Source organism: Prionailurus viverrinus, chromosome D1 (assembly GCF_022837055.1).
Source record: "Prionailurus viverrinus isolate Anna chromosome D1, UM_Priviv_1.0, whole genome shotgun sequence".
In the NCBI taxonomy this organism is placed as follows: Eukaryota; Metazoa; Chordata; class Mammalia; order Carnivora; family Felidae; genus Prionailurus; species Prionailurus viverrinus.
The window spans coordinates 5,488,157-5,503,238 of record NC_062570.1 but is presented as its reverse complement, the minus strand read 5'-3'; positions in this window follow the sequence as shown (position 1 = coordinate 5,503,238).

The following is a 15,082-nucleotide window of genomic DNA, read 5'->3' as shown; positions in this document are numbered from 1 at the left end:
TTTACCTGTCACAGAGGCTTAGAAGTCCAATATCAAGATTCAAGCAATTTGGCTTCTTCCTGGCTTGCCAATGGCCACCTACTTGCTGTGTCCTCATGGGGCAGAGAAGAGGACTTTGGTGTCTTCCTCTTCTTATAACGGATCTAGGCCTGCTCCCTATGGCCTTGCACCTGTAAGACATCTGCACAAGGCACTCTCTCCCATTACAGTCACACTGGAGGTTAGGACTTCAGCATAGGAACTTGAGGGGGCTCAATCCAGTCCATAGCATCCTCTTTCTTCAATATTCCCCATCTCAGTAAATGGTGCTAAAATGTACCCAATTGCTTGAACCCCACTCATGGTTTTTGCCTCTGTCATAAATATAAGAACTTGCTGACAGACAGAATACACTCCTGGAGGGGTCTTCAATCAATCCGCTTCCCTTACTTTCAGTGCCCCACTCTATCTCAAAGTCACTTTATTGCACCTTCCCTGCGGATTATCCATTTCATTCTGGTGTTATTTTGAAAATAAATGACATCACGCCAACCCTGGCTCAGAATGCACGAGTTGTCCATTGTCCTGAATATCGAGCCCCACACCGTTTATGTGGATTATGACCTTAGGTTACTATGACTCTTGTTCTACAGCCCAGTCTTGCATTGAGCCACTTTATCCAAAGCTTTCTAGTGGCCCACTATTCTGGTTTTCAGTTCCCAAAATGGGAAATTGTCCTTCCTACTTCATAACCATCCTGCCTATCTCCATCATTTCTTTACCTAAATGTTGTCCCCACACAAAGGCATTCTTTGATCCCCAAACTCAGTTATGCCTCCCTTCTTTCACTCTCACACTTCCATGGCCTTCACATGAAAGTTGTCTGTGCGACAGTCTTCCCCAATGAGCTTAAGCAGGGACTGGATTATTATTTATTCATTTATCCCCATATCTAGCAGAGTGATTAGTACATAGTAGGTGTTCGATAAACACTTGTTAAACACTAGCTGCTTCATTGAGTGAATGGTCCAATAAATAAATGAATGAATAAAGTTAAATCCATCATTCAGTTGCTCACTTAAAAAAAAATCCCATCTTGGGGCGCCTGGCTGGCGCAGTCGGTTAAGAGTCCGACTTCAGCCAGGTCACGATCTCGCGGTCCGTGAGTTCCAGCCCCGCATCGGGCTCTGGGCTGATGGCTCAGAGCCTGGAGCCTGTTTCCGATTCTGTGTCTCCCTCTCTCTCTGCCCCTCCCCCGTTCATGCTGTGTCTCTCTCTGTCCCAAAAATAAATAAACGTTGAAAAAAAAATCCCATCCTTAATAGTTGACATTCTCTTTGATGTTCGCTGCCACAAATATTCACCAAGTGACGTGTATAACTACACAGCCAGGAGACACTCAGCATGCAGTTTCTAATAGTAGGCCCAACAATTTCCATGCCCAGAATGGAGTTAGCAGAGATTGGCTGCAGATAACATCTCCTGGCTGGAGATTAAGCAACTGAAAGATCTTGCTTACCTTCCCTACCCCTTCTCAGATCATCAGCTTTTGAGGAATAAGTCAAGTTGGTTAAAAATAAATAAATTGCAAAGATAAGTTTCATAACACTCCTACATGCTAATAACTACATCTTGAAAACCCTAAAATGTTCAATGGAAATTTTTACACATTACGATAATATGTCAAGGCGATTAAGATAAAATGCACACCAAACTTTCCACAAATGAAATATTAAGGCCAAGATAATAGGTCAAAAGGAAACAGGGAAATTTAATTTTTTTCACTGAATTGTTGACTTTTCTTCATCTTCCTTGAATTCATTAGAAAAGCAGTTTGTTTTTCCTAGAAATGGATCACATTCCCTGTGTAAATCTCTAGCAGCACATATCAGAATATATAATTTTTGTCAAAACTAATTTTGAGTTGATCAAAAATAATAACATACTTTTCTTTCAAGTAAGGAAAATAAACTGAATATTCTAACCTTAGAGAAAAAATTAACTAGAAGATGAAATTAAAACTATAGAAAAACAGAGCATCCAAATATTGATTAAAATTTCAATTACCCAACTGTCTCTTGACATACATTGAGAAGCTCAGTAGAACCCAAATGCATGATGTTTGGGAAATCTTGACATTTTCTAGCAAAACCCAAATGGCATTCTTATCATTATTTATGTAATATATAAGCAACTCCTCACTTCACATTTGGGGGGAAAGAGTGTTAAACAGAAGCATATTAGAAATGTATCAACCTGGGACAACTGGGTGGCTCAGTTGGTTAAGCATCCAACTTCGGCTCACATCACAATCTCACAGTTGGTGGGTTTAAGTCCTGCAGTGGGTTCTCTGCTGTCAGCCCAGATCTTGGAGCCTGCTTCAGATCTTCTGTCTCCCTCTTTCTCTCCCCCTCCCTTCCCCTCTCTCTCTCTGTCTCTCTCTGTCAAAAATAAATGAACATTAAAAGATACATTTCCATTGCAGGAGACTGAAATCTCAAACTGTGGCCTCAACATTGTCATCTGAAAGCTGGTTATCTATTTCCTGAATTTTTATACTGATCTGGAAAAGAAGGCAAGAAGAGCTAGCACTTTGGGCATCTCTGCACAGGTCCATACTGAACACATTAATTTTAATTAATTTGTATAAACTTGTGATCCAGACATTATGGGAGCACTCACCCAGTCCACGCTACCCTTTCTAGAATGTATCCCCTTTTGAAGGAAGTGACTCCTCACCACCAGCTGATATGGCTTGGGTTGAATGCAAACACAAGAGGAACCAGCGTGTAGATGGAGAGAGACTAATTTGATTCTTTCTTCTGAGAAGTTGCACTTGGAGATACAGGGGATGTTATTCAGAAGATAGTGGAAAATTGAATCGAAGTGTCAGCAAGTAGAGGAATGTGGAATCACATGAAACTCAACAAGAGAGAAAAGAAGGAAGCAGAGATAAAGGAGAATCTCATGCTTTAAAAACACAAAGAATGAATGTGCACAAGAATTTTCTGTTCTAGTGTCCGTCCCCAGGAGGCTTGGCTTATTTCATTTCTTTCCTTATCCTAAAACTAAATTCACCTTAACTTAAACTGGCTTAAATGGGCTTTATCCCTTGCAACCAGTGATGCTATGCTGATACGTTAATTTCTAGAAAGGTCTGTGGCTGAAGATAACCAGTTTCTCCTCCCTTAACCAGTCTGTGTGTGTTCAGACATGGCTTGAATGTCTATCAGTGAACTCGTGGCTCCTCCAAATTAGCAGCATCATTTCTAATGGCCAGTCCTCACACTTTTAAATTGACAACGGCCATGGAAGCTAATTTTCCAGAATCAGGCAAACTCTCATCCCATTTCTCCCTTGCAAATACGAAATTCAAGCAGCATCTTGCAGAAACAGCCAGGAGCAGGTTATTGCATCTGGGCTTTTGGGACTCAGAGTGCCAATTTCCCAGCACTGATAGGTGAGGTCTTTGAAGCTCCCTTCCTAAAATGGCAGTGCTCTAAATAACACAGTGGAGACACATTGAGATGGATTCACAACTGTCTGCAAAGAAACCTCCTGCTGACGTCAATGGGAGTTTATCCTGAGGGCCTGAGAATTAGGCTCGTATTAATACCTTTTCCTCAGTGATTTCAATCTGATCTAAAAGCTTTAGCTTTTTCTTTCCCGAGAGTGGGTAGGAGAAATGGAGGATGTGACTGTGTGGGAACACTTTGAGGTTCCCTGTGTTTTACTTAGGAATTTTACTTTCGAAGTTCAAGTTGGGAGAAACTTAGCACTGGTTCTTCTACCTCTATGCTTTGACTCTCACCTCCCCCGCCATCCCCCCGCCCCCAACTCCCTTTTAGTATTACTGCACTTCTCCTGCATGATTTCAAGTTTCACTGATCATTGGGAAAAGTTGTCAAAGTGACATCGACATTTAAAAGCAGATGGCATTGCAGATGTTGAATATTTAATCCTTAGGTTTGGGGGTGGTGTACTCAGCCTTTTTCTAAATTTTTAAATTATTATTATTTTTTACTTTTTAAGAAGTCAGCTTGTTTTTTGGCAGTTTGGGTGTGAGCACTCAAACTGATTAATTTCAGTGTGACTATTAGAGAAAAACCTTTTAAACATAGAGAAAAGAAAAAAGCTCTTAACAGAAAAGAAAGGCTATAGCTTTGGAAATGCATTGTGTTTTTTTTTTCTCCAAACAATGTACATATGAATAACACATTCTCCCTTTACCCCACTGGATATTCTTGCTGCACAGACTAAAACTCATCATTGGAAAGACATATTTTTCTAATGTTTCAGGTGTCTAACAAAATGATTCTAAAAACACACATAACCTCTTAATTTGTTGTCCAAATGAGGACACTTTGAGAATGAAAAGGCATTGTAAATAATACACTGGGACAACAGGTATAAACCAGTTTATCTCACAAATAAGGCACTGGTTGTCACCATTTTCCCCCAAAGATCAAAATCAATGCAAATAGTTCTCTTCTAGTTTTCCAAACAAACAAACAAAAAAATTGAAACATTCTCTACTTACTTCATAGAGTTGACTTCAGTAAAATTTTTCTTACAATAGACAATTTGAAATTTGTCTTCTTTCAGCTTTCAATTTAGTGTTGAGTCTATTTAATTTTTTTTTAGTGACTTAGCCTTCCTAATTTTATTGTTTGCTGTTTGATTATGGCTTATTGTGAGTTATTATAGATATATACAAAAGTACATAAAATACAAGTTTTTTTGCAATTATTATAAACAAAACACCTATATAACCATCTCGCAAGAGATAGAACACTACCATGTCCATGAAGCCCCCAAAAGGCACTTCCCAATAAAAATATTCTGTCACCCCCAAAGGAAACCACTATCTATACCAAGGCAATTACATATTTGATTTTTTTCTGTACTTTTAATCTGCAGTATAAATTCCCAAATAATAGTGTTCTTTTAGACTTGTCCAGTGTATTTGAGATTTATATAAATGAAATAGTATTGTATATTTTTTGGGTATGGATCTGGTTCCTTTTGTTCAATATTACATTTAAAATTTTTTTTTCAATGTTTTTTTAATTTTATTTTTGGGACAGAGAGAGACAGAGCATGAACGGGGGAGGGGCAGAGAGAGAGGGAGACACAGAATCGGAAACAGGCTCCAGGCTCTGAGCCATCAGCCCAGAGCCTGACGCGGGGCTCGAACTCACGGACCGCGAGATCGTGACCTGGCTGAAGTCGGACGCTTAACCGACTGCGCCACCCAGGCGCCCCTGTTCAATATTACATTTAAAGAATCATCCATACTGTTTTGTGTAGACACACAAGTTCATTATTATGTTATTATTGTTGTATGTTATTTCATTGTCTGAACATGGCAGAAATTGTCTTATCATTCTACTGGAAGAGACTTGGTTTGCTTCTAGTTTTGGGTCATTAAAAATAATACTGCCAAGGAACATTCTTATACATGTCTCCTGGTATATAAAAATACACATCTTTGTAGGAGGAAAATTTGATGGGTAGGTCACGGATAACTACCTTTAGCAGTTAATACTGAATAGGTTTCCAAAATGATCCTACCTAGTGCATTCCCAAACCTGCATTATCCAGCACCATGTGGGAACTTGTTGGAAAAACAAATTGACAGGCCCTTCTCCAGTATAGCTGAATCAGGAATTCTGAGGGCACAGCTCAGCGATACGTTTTTTAACTGGTCCTCCAGGCTATTCTGATGTAAACTCAAGAGCAGTATTCCCTAGACTGCACTGCACAGTGGAATTATTTTGGTGTCTTTGAGGGAAAAAGCACCACTGCCTAGTTTACTTGCTCCAGAAATTCTAATTTAACTGATAAGGGTATAATCTGGACCTCAGGACCAAGACAGAGTAGTCCTAAGTCTCTGTTGTTAAGTTAAAATCATCCTGGAGACCTTAAAGAGAAAACAAAAACCCAAAATACTTTCCATCTACAAGGATTCTGATCTAATTGTCCTTTGCAGGGTGAGGAGTTTAGGCATTGATCTGTTTTGCGACTTTGTTTCATTCAAAAATAGGTCCCTTAGTAAGGACCAGGATTCAGACCACTGCCTTAGAGCGGTTAATGATAGCATATTAAATACCCCAGGGTTACCTCTCCATTCTCTTCCCATCACCCACTATCACTTCCTTCAGCACATTCAGATCAATGAGGAACAAAACAAAATAAAACTAAATGATACAAATGTGTGAACAATGAAGAGGCTCAGAGCCCTGGAGTTTTTATTTAAGACTTAATTTTCTAAAATGAATCTCTAATTGGCAGAATTTCGGGTAGAACAGAAAAAATGAAATAAAGGATAATTTGGGGCAGAAACAGCTATTCAGCAGCTCTTAAGTCACATAAAACATATTCCATTTGAGAATGTGATATAACCTATTTTTTTCTTTCAAGTGTCCTCTTATAATTTGTTTTGTAATCTGATGGAGATTATTTTGTCTCTTGTTCATCTATTTCCCATTGAAAGGTGTCCCTATTCCTTTCAATAGGGCATTTGATGGAACAGTTAGATAATGTCAAGTACTTTAGGCACCTAAGTAGAAAAAAGACTCTTTTTTTAATATATTTTTTTAATTGTCAAATTGGTTTCCATACAACACCCAGTGCTCATCCCAAAAGATGCCCTATTCGATACCCATCACCCACCCTCCCCTGAAAAAAGACTCTTTTAAATTCAGTCTATTCCAAAAAGATACATGGGTACCAACATTCTACCATTTAAATCCAAGCTTGTGATTTAAGAAAATCAGATACAAAATCAACCAGGCCAAATTTTCAGAAAAGCCAAAAAATTGTTTAGTATTTGACCCATTATTTAAGGTGGCTTCTAAATTCAAAATTATCTCTCTTATTTCTGCAACTCCATGATCCACAAAATGTTCAAAGCTATAGAGAGTTCTATTTCAGCATGTTTGCCCCAACTTCTTGAGTTCTTTGCTACCTCACAGCAATTTACAGTGTAGCAGAGAGTGAAAAATGTATCCAATAACTTTTTCAAAAGGTATTTTTTTATCTTTCTTTTTAGCCCTGCTGATTTAATCAGCATCTGTCTATGGGATAGAACACTCAAGATTCTTAACCAAAATCAAGTATTTCATATCTCTGGGATGATCTGCTCATGAGGACTGGCCTGTAGAAGCAGGATCACATTCTCCTCTCTGATTTCTGCTTGAAAGCTGTAGCATGGGCCCATATCTCTCCTTTGTTGATGCAGAAAAAGCAGGAATGCAACAAAATATTAGCAAATTGAATGTAACACTATACAGAAAGAATTACATGCCGTAACCAAGTGGGATTTACCCCAGGTATACAAGTCTGGTTCAACATTCGAGAATCAATAAATCCATTGCATCAACAGACAAAAAAAGAAGAAGAAGAAGGAAAATCTTATGATCCCATCAGTATATTCAGAGAAAGCAACTGACAAAATCCAACATCCATTCAATATAAAAATACTCTTAGTAAACTAGGAATATAATGGAACTTCCTCAACTTAATAGAAGGTATCTGTAAAACAACCTAGTTATCATACTTAGTGGTGAGAAACTCAAAACGTTCCTAGTAAGATCAGATACAAGGCAGGGATATCCCATCTCATCACTGCTTTTCAAGATCATACTGGAAGTTCCAGCTAATACAGTAAGACAAGAAAAGGAAATAAAGGTATACATATCAGAGAGGAAAAAATAAAAATGATTCTCTTCACAGATGACATAAGTGTCTATGTGGAAAATCTGAAAGAATCTACTAAAAAACTCCTCCTGTAAATAATAAACAAGATTTATAAATAATAATAAATAACAAACCTATTAGCAAGGTTGTAGGACAAAAGGTTAATATATAAAAGTCAATTATTTCCTATATAACAGCAATGACAAGTGGAATTTGAAATTAAAACTGAAATACCATTTAAATTAGCACTCCAAAAATTAAAATAAATTAAATACCCACAAAACTTTGATAAAAGAAATCAAATAAATAAAAGGAGAGACATTCTCTGGTCATGGATAGGAAGACTCAATATTGTCAAGATGTCAGGTCTTCCCAACTTAATCTATAAGTTCCATGCAATCCCAATTAATATCTCAGCAAGTTATTTTGTGGATACTGACAAACTTTCTACAGTTTATATGGAAAGGCAAAAAAGACCCAAAGTAGACAACACAATACTGAAAGAAAAGAAAAACTCAGAGGACTGACCTAACTTCAAGATTTACTATAAAGCTATAGCAATCCACACAGTGTGGTATTGGTGAAAGGATAAACAAATGCATCAGTAGAACAAAATAGGCACCTCAGAAATATACCCACATAAATATAGTTATCTTTGACAAAGGAGCAGAGGAAATACAATGGAGCAAAGATAGTTATTTCAAGAAATGGTGCTGGAACAACAGGGCATCCACGAGCAAAAAAAAATAATAATAATATAGACAAAGACCTTACACTCTTCATCAAAAATATCAAAATGGACCACATACCTAAATGCAAAATGTAAAACTATGAAACTCTTAGGAGATAAAACACAAAAGAAAGCCCAGATGACCTTAGGAATGGTGATGCCTTTTTACATAAAACACCGGAGGCAGGGTTGCCTGGTGGCTCAGTGAGTGAAGCATCCATCCATCTCTTGATTTCAGCTCAGGTCATGATGTCACAGTTCATGAGTTCAAGTCTCATGTAGGACCTCTACGTATCTCATGTCTCCCTAACTTGGGATTATCTGTCTCCCTCTCTCTCTGCTCCTCCCTGGCACATGCACATTCTCTCTCAAAAAAAAAACCAAAAAACACTAAAAAAATACAAAATGCAGGAACTATGAAAGAATTGATAAGCCAGACTTCATTTAAATGAAAAACTTCTGTTATGTTAAAGACAATGTCAAGACAATGAGAAGACAAGCCACAGTGTGGGAGAAAATATTTGCAAAAGACACACCTGATAGACGGCTGTCATACAACATATACAAAGAACTCTTAGAACTCAACAGTAAGAAAACAAACACCCAGATTAAAAATTGCGCCAAAGATCTTACCAGAGACCACACTAAATAAAAAAAGATACACAGATGGCAAATAGATATATGAAAAAAAGCTCAACACCATATGCCATTAGGAAAATTCCAATTAAAACAACAATGTGATGCTACTACATGCCTAATAGATGGGTCAAAATCCGGAATACTGACAATGCCAAATGCTTATGAGAATGTAGAGCAATAGAAACTAATTCATTGCTGGTGGGAACGCAAATGGTACAGCCACTTTGCAATGGTACAGCCACTTTGCAATGGTACAGCCAATGCAATATGACCCCAGAATACATCTCAAAGTGGGATTATGGGAATATGACAGATTACTGCTTTTTCTTTATTGTTGGCCTTGGCCAAAATATTGTAAAATTTATCTCAACCCTTGTACTTTACAAGTGGACAACCACAAGAAAACCGAATGTCATAACATTTTTAAGGATCAGACTCAGGTTCACAGCAGAATTAGAAGAAAAGTAATGAAATTTCCTATATGCCTCCCTACTCCCATACTATGACATTTATTTTTTATTGTGGTAAAATACATGCAGCATAAAATTTACTATTTTTAGGAGCACACAGGTGGCTCATTCAGTTAAGCGCTGGACTTCAGCTCAGGTCATGATCTCATGGTTCATGAGTTTGAGCCCCACATTGGGCTCTCTACTGTCAGCACAGAGCCTCCTTCAGATCCTCTGTCTCTCTCTCTCTCTGCCACTTCCCTGCTCATGCTTTCTCTCTCAAAAAACAAACATTTAAAAAATTACTAGTGTTAAGTGTACAGTTCAGTGGCATTAAGTAGATACACATCATTGCACAACTATCAATACTATCCATTTCTGGGATGTTTTCATCACGCCAAACTGGAACTCTACACCCATGAAAAGGCAACTCCCATACCTCCTCCCACCAGTCCCTAGTCACCATTATTCTGGTTTCTATCTCTATGGATTTGACTGATCTACATGCCTCAGGTAAGTAGAATAATACAGTAAGTGTCCTTTGCTAACTGGCTTGTTTCAGTTAGCCTAACTTTTTCAAGGTTCATGTATGTTCTAACATGTACCAGAATTCCATATGTTTTAAAGGCTGAAAAATATTCTAATGCATGCACATACCACATTGTGTTTATCCCTTTATCAACTGATGGACACTTGGGTTGCTTTCACATTTTGGCTATTGTTAGTAATGCTGGTATGAGCATGGGGGTACAAATAACTGTTTGGGTCCTTCCTTTAAATTCTTTTGAGTATATACCCAGAAGGAGAATCGCCAGATAATATGGTAGTTCTATTTTTAAACTTTATTTTTGAGAAACTACCATACTGGTTTCCTTAGCAGCTGCTCCATTTTTCATTCTGACCACTAGTGCACATAGGTTCTGATTTCTCCACAACTTCACCAACACGAATTTTGTAAACATTCTTTTTGTTAATAGGTAGCCTAATTAATGGCTGTAAAGTGGTATCTCGTTGTGGTTTTGGTATTTCCCTAATGATTAGTGATGCTGAACATCCTCTGTGCTTATTTTGCCATGGGTGTATCTTCTTTGGAGAAATGTCTATTCATATTCTTTGCCCATTTTTTACATTGAGTTGTTTTTCTGTTGAGTTGTACCAGTTTTCTTTATATGTTCTAGATATATCTGAGTTAAGTAGATATGGTATAACATAAGGATCTAAAATTTTTTGCATTGTTTTCAATGTCCAGTTTTCCCACAATCATTTTTTTGAAAAGACTTTTCTTTCCCACTGAATCCATTTGGCACCCTTATAAAAATCACTTGACTGTATATGTGAGGGTTTATTTGTGAACTGTTAATCCCATTTATTGTTCTATATACCTGTCTTTGTGCCGCCACCACAGTGTTTCTACAACTGTAGTTTTGCAGCAGCTTTTGAAATCAGGAAGGGTGAAATCTCCAACTTTCCTTTTTTCCAGATTGTTTTGGCTATTCAGGGTCTTTTGCAGCTCCATCTGAATTTTATGATAAATTTTTCTACATCCGCAAAAAAAAGTCAATGTTTAATAGGATTGCTCTGAATCTGTAGATCATTTTGAATAGTACTGACATTTTAACAATTTAAGTTTTCCAGTCAATGAACATGGGATGTCTTTTTACTTACAGGCATACCTTATTACAGATAGTGCTTTTTTTCATTTTTTTAACAAACGAAAAGTCTGTGGTAACCCTGCATCAAGCAAGTCTATTGGTGTCATTTCTCAACAGGATTTGTTTACTTCATGTCTCCATGTCACATTTTCAAATGTTTTCATGATGATATCAAAAGTGCTGCAATCCCATGATAAAACTTTAATGAATGAGGAGTTGTTTCTAAATGGTTTCTTAAGACGGAATCTATTCCGCTGAAGATGCTGTCATGACTGTTGACATTACAACAAAGGATTTAGAATATTACATGAACTTTGTTGATAAAGCAGCAGTGGAGTTTGAGAGGAATCATTTCAGTTTTGAAAGAAGTTCTGTTGTGGATAAAATGCTTTGAAACAGCATCACATGCTACAGAGAAATAGCTCATGAAAGGAAGAGTCAGTCAAGGAGGCAGACACCATTGTTGGCTCCTTTTAAGAAATTGCCACAGCTGCCTGAACCTTCCACAACCCCCACCATGATCAGTCATCAGTCAGCAATCATCAATATCGAGGCAAGACCCTCCACCAGCACAAAGATTAAGACTCACTGAAAGCTCGGGTGATGATTAACGTTGTTTAGCAATATTTTTAAATTAAGGTAAATACATTGGTTTTTTTTTTTTTTAGAAATAATGCTATTGCATACTTAAGAGACTACAATATAGTGTAATCATAAATTTTATATGCACTGGGAAACAAAAAAATTCCTTCAACTTACTTTATTGCAGCGTTCTGGAACCAAACCTGCACTATCTCTGAGGTGTGCCTGTATTGGTTTCTTCTGTAATTTCTTCCAGCAATGTTTGTAGTTTTCAGTGTACACATCTGTTACCTCCTTGGTTAGTTTTGTTTTCATGTATTTTATTCTGTTAACCCGTTGGAGCCAATGTGGATTGAAAGATATAAAGAAGAAAAAAACCTGTCTTCTTTTCCATTAACACGTGGTCTCAGTACTCCTTAGATGAGGAAAAATGGCCGTTTAATGTGCTCTTAAACTTCAATACCATCTCTGCTAAGATCCTGTACATACTTCCCTTTTTCCTGAATTACTGTCTCATCTTTGTTTCTTTTTTTTTTTTTTTTAATTTTTTTTTTCAACGTTTATTTATTTTTGGGACAGAGAGAGACAGCATGAACGGGGGAGGGGCAGAGAGGGAGGGAGACACAGAATCGGAAACAGGCTCCAGGCTCTGAGCCATCAGCCCAGAGCCCGACGCGGGGGCTCGAACTCACGGACCGCGAGATCGTGACCTGGCTGAAGTCGGACGCTTAACCGACTGCGCCACCCAGGCGCCCCTCATCTTTGTTTCTTTTCAAGATGTGAAGTATATCTTGAGACGATTAGACAAATGTGGCCTGACTCTCATATGGGGGATTTTTCTCCCTCATTCATTTCCCAGGTTAATGGTTATGATAATGGGGGCCAATTGTCTGGTTAGTGTAGCTTGGGACGGGGACTTTAGGGAATCTTCCCAAGCAGCTGCCCAAACTCCTTTGTTTCAGGGCGGTTCCTTGTCTTCCCCTGCCCAACATGGACTGCCTATTTTCACTTTTTGCTGGTGACAAGAAAATGTGTGTCTGTTCATCTGTCTGAGCTGACCAGCTTTAGGATTGGGAGGCTTCTTTCTCTGCCCTCTGGGCTCTTATCTGCCTCTGGCCTTGCTGGTGGAGCCTAGCCTCTTCTGCCTTCCCCTTGCCCATTCTGTTTCTGCACCGCCGTGGGTGTGGCTTGCATAATCCACTCCTGTACCACCCTCTGTGCCTCCAGTGCCACTGGCTCCTGGTCCTCCTACCCTCGCTTTCAAGGAGCGACTAGCACTCCAAGCTCTTGGGCCACACCTTTATGAGATTCAAACTGGAGCACCTCCTTAATCAACGGGGTGTCCAGGGACTCCTGCCTGGACTTCAACCACCCACTTCAGATTTTCCCACAAGTGCCCCAGGGAAAAGTTGACAGTGAAGAACTGACTTTTAAGTGGACATAGGTGCATCATATTCTGTATTCAAACTAATTTAAGTGTGTTAGTTTAATTAAGATACACATCTTTAGAGTTATCAGCATTAAATATAAAACTTTAATTCTACCAAGGTTTACTGAAAGCCAAACAAGCATGTGTTATTTCTGTTGCAATTTTTCAGCAAAAAATATGACTTCATATGAAGGTTAACTTTTTCTGTCTCAAAGGTTTCATGGGTTATTGTTAAAAAACAAGTAGAATGAATAAATAAAAAGGTTCAGAGCTTTCAAAATATTTGGTAACCTAAAACTTTCAACTTTTACTAAGTTAGATGATAAACTGGATTGAATTCACTGGATATATAAGTCTTCTCCAAATAAGATAAAATACTGAAGCTTTGATTACTGATGTAGGTTTGTGTTTTTGGTATCTCATTGCACAGGAACTCAGGATTCTTGGGTCTGTTGGTAAACGTGCCCTGTGTTTTGCTATAAGACTGTACTATGGAAAAGCATGTTTTTAGGAATTGCCAATTATATTTATAAGGTTAAAATATAGAGAATTCTGGTGTAACAAACAGTTCACAACTGGTTACTGATGTTGGAGACAACGGCATAAAAAATTAAATTTCCTTACTACTACAACCCATTGACAAGTTACTCTTGTAACCTCTTCCACTTACTCTCTCTCTCTCTAAAAACAAACAAACAAAAAAACCCCAAAACAAACAAATAAAAAACCCACTTCCTTTGGAAACTTCCTTTATCTTTACCCCCCAAGCTATATGATGATGGCAAACATCCCTCAAGGATATGACCCACTGATACACATCTGAAGGGTCTAAAGACTGAATTTTTACTAAACAGTAATAAATGACATTTTCTTTTTTAAAAATCATTTTAAAGTTTATTTATTTATTTTGAGAGAGAGAGAGCAGGGAACAGAGGAGGGACAGAGAGAGAGGGAGAGAGAGAATCCCAAGCAGGTTCCATGCTGTCAGTGCAGAGCCTGATGCTGGGCTCAAACTCATGAACCAAGAGATCATGACATGAGCTGAAACCAACAGTTGGATGCTTAACTGACTGAGCCACCCAGGAACCCCATTAAATGGCATTTTCCTAACAACAGCTAGCCACCTCAAGGTCCTGGAAACCTTGTTTCCAAAATTTCTTAGAGACTTAAGCTATCCCTAACCCCCTCCCAATGTGAAAGTATATAATCAGTCACTTCTCATGACTCCAATGCAGGTCTGTCCAGGGGACCTGTCCCCATGTTTTAGTAAAACCGCCTTTTCGCACCTAAGACATCTCAAGAATTCTCTCTTGACCATTTGCTCTAAACCCCAACATTTCCATATCAGTCACTGCTTAGTTTTCACTGGAAACTAAGGTTTCTTAGATCAAAGTTCTGATAAATATAGTTAAGACACTTGGGGATGATGGGAGAAGCAAAACAGTGTGCAGGAAAGGAGGAGGTATATGAGAAAGATAAAAGGAATCAGAATATATTTTGTTGAGGAAAAAATGAAGTAATTTTCTCCTAAAATAAGACTGGCTAATTAGAGGGAAAGGGCTTAGGACAAAATCTGTATGAAAAAGGAAATTGTACAAGGTTTGTGAAGGGCAATCTTTGCAAAAGAATTTTGTGTGTGGTCAGGACAAAAGTTCAAATGAATGGACTTTAAAAGTACACTGGTGTAAGATTGACATTCTGCTATTCTCTTTATTAAAAAGACAAAGTTTTCTTGATTTGTGGGTCTGTTCTTAATAGGAATTATAAAAGACAAAGTTTTTTTTTCTTTATCTTCCCAGAAAAACAAGGTTTCTATGTTCTGTCTTCCTCATCTTTGATTACTTATGATAGTGAAAACTTCCTCAATATGGGGCACCTGGGCGACTCATTTGGTTGAGCATCCAACTTTTGATTTTGGCTC